This window comes from Limulus polyphemus, unplaced genomic scaffold (genome assembly GCF_000517525.1).
Source record: "Limulus polyphemus unplaced genomic scaffold, Limulus_polyphemus-2.1.2 Scaffold2111, whole genome shotgun sequence".
Classification (NCBI taxonomy): Eukaryota; Metazoa; Arthropoda; class Merostomata; order Xiphosura; family Limulidae; genus Limulus; species Limulus polyphemus.
The window spans coordinates 83,038-84,710 of NW_013667721.1; positions in this window are offsets into that span (position 1 = coordinate 83,038).

The following is a 1,673-nucleotide window of genomic DNA, read 5'->3' on the forward strand; positions in this document are numbered from 1 at the left end:
TACACCAATTTACCGATATCAGTGATCATAAACTATTATAAAAAATGTCTCCCTTCTCTACTAGTCACCTTTTATTATTTAATATATAAACTTATTTCAGTTGTGTTATTTGTAAGTATCAAATATTATTAAGCTGTCAGAGGACTTTGACCCTCAAATAAAAATATTGTTGCGTCAGCGAGTCACATGACTACAGTGACGCAACGTTTCTAGAACTATCATGTACTTTGGCGAATGTTCTAGTTCTTACTAGATATAGGGTAGGCGGGTATATAAAAAAAAGGTAATGTAATGTGTGGATAGATAGTGAGTAACTGAACTGCAGTCGGAAGTATTGTTGACGTTCGTTGATTAGCGTTTGTTTTAACGCGATTGTTGAAGTTGAGTGTATCGGTTAAGTTATATTCGGAAAGAATAAACCAGTTTTTATTAAGAAAGAACTTGTGTCGCTTAAGTTTCGTCGGAACGAAGTTACGGAAAATCATTTAACAAACGGAGACGTAACACTAGCCCCCCAGTGGCACAGCGGTATGTCTACGGACTTACAACGCTAGAATCCGGGTTTCGATACCCGTGGTAGGCAGAGTACAGATAGCCCATTGTGTAGCTTTGTGCTTAATTATAAACAAACAAACAAACGTAACACTATTATTTCATTTCGATATCTTTGTCGCCTATGCGGTTTTAACTATATATTTCTAATATTGTTGTTCGTTAATGTACTGAAAATATAAAATGAAATGTACAGACAACAAAACTGGAAAAATATTTGTTGATTTCTTGATTTAGAGTCCCCGTTGATTAAATAAGTTATTATTATTAAAAATGTTGGTGATATAACAAAAAACAGCTTAATTCAGAAACGATTTAAGTTTAAAATTGAATTGATATTTTTATCTTCATGATCAATTTTGTGCACTTGGCTCTAGGCTTGGTGATCCCATACTACGTCTTTACTTTAGAGTTTTGGCTTATTATACCAACACTCGCTACAATTATATGGTTTCACGGCACACACACACACACACCTCACGACGCCCTTGCGCCCCCGTCGTTAAAATTGTAATGGGTAAACAGTAATCGAACAATTCTATCTGAATAAAAACATTTTGGCTTTTATGACTCCTATTTTGAGAAATCAAGCGTGATGTGACACACGCTGGCTTTTATATAGGTTAGATTATTATTTTATTTGAATAACTTTACTATCATTCACAAAGACTGGCTAACCAGTAAGCTAGTCTTCTTGTTAACAGAGAGGGTCAAGCAATCACAGCGTCAACGGGAGAAAACTATATTAATAATTCTAAGAACACATGAGTGAAAATAAGTATTAAATATGTTATAATATGTTAACCACATTATACCTGCCATAAACAGTGCCGACAACGCCTGTCGCATTATAAAGGCTCATCAGGCCGACTGAGATACGACAGACATAGTAGCGGTCTAGGCGCCATTAATATATTCAGTTTTCATGAATAATAACTCTTTCGTTGTGAACAAGATGAAGCAATTAAATCAGTTTACCAAAAACCTTTTGCAGTTATCATTCAGCTACACTCGAAATCATGTCATAAAAGAACACACGCACACAAAACAGCGCTTTATGCTAATGTTTCCAGAGATTTGAAAATATATTTGTTTATAGTTAAGCACTGTTACGTATTGAG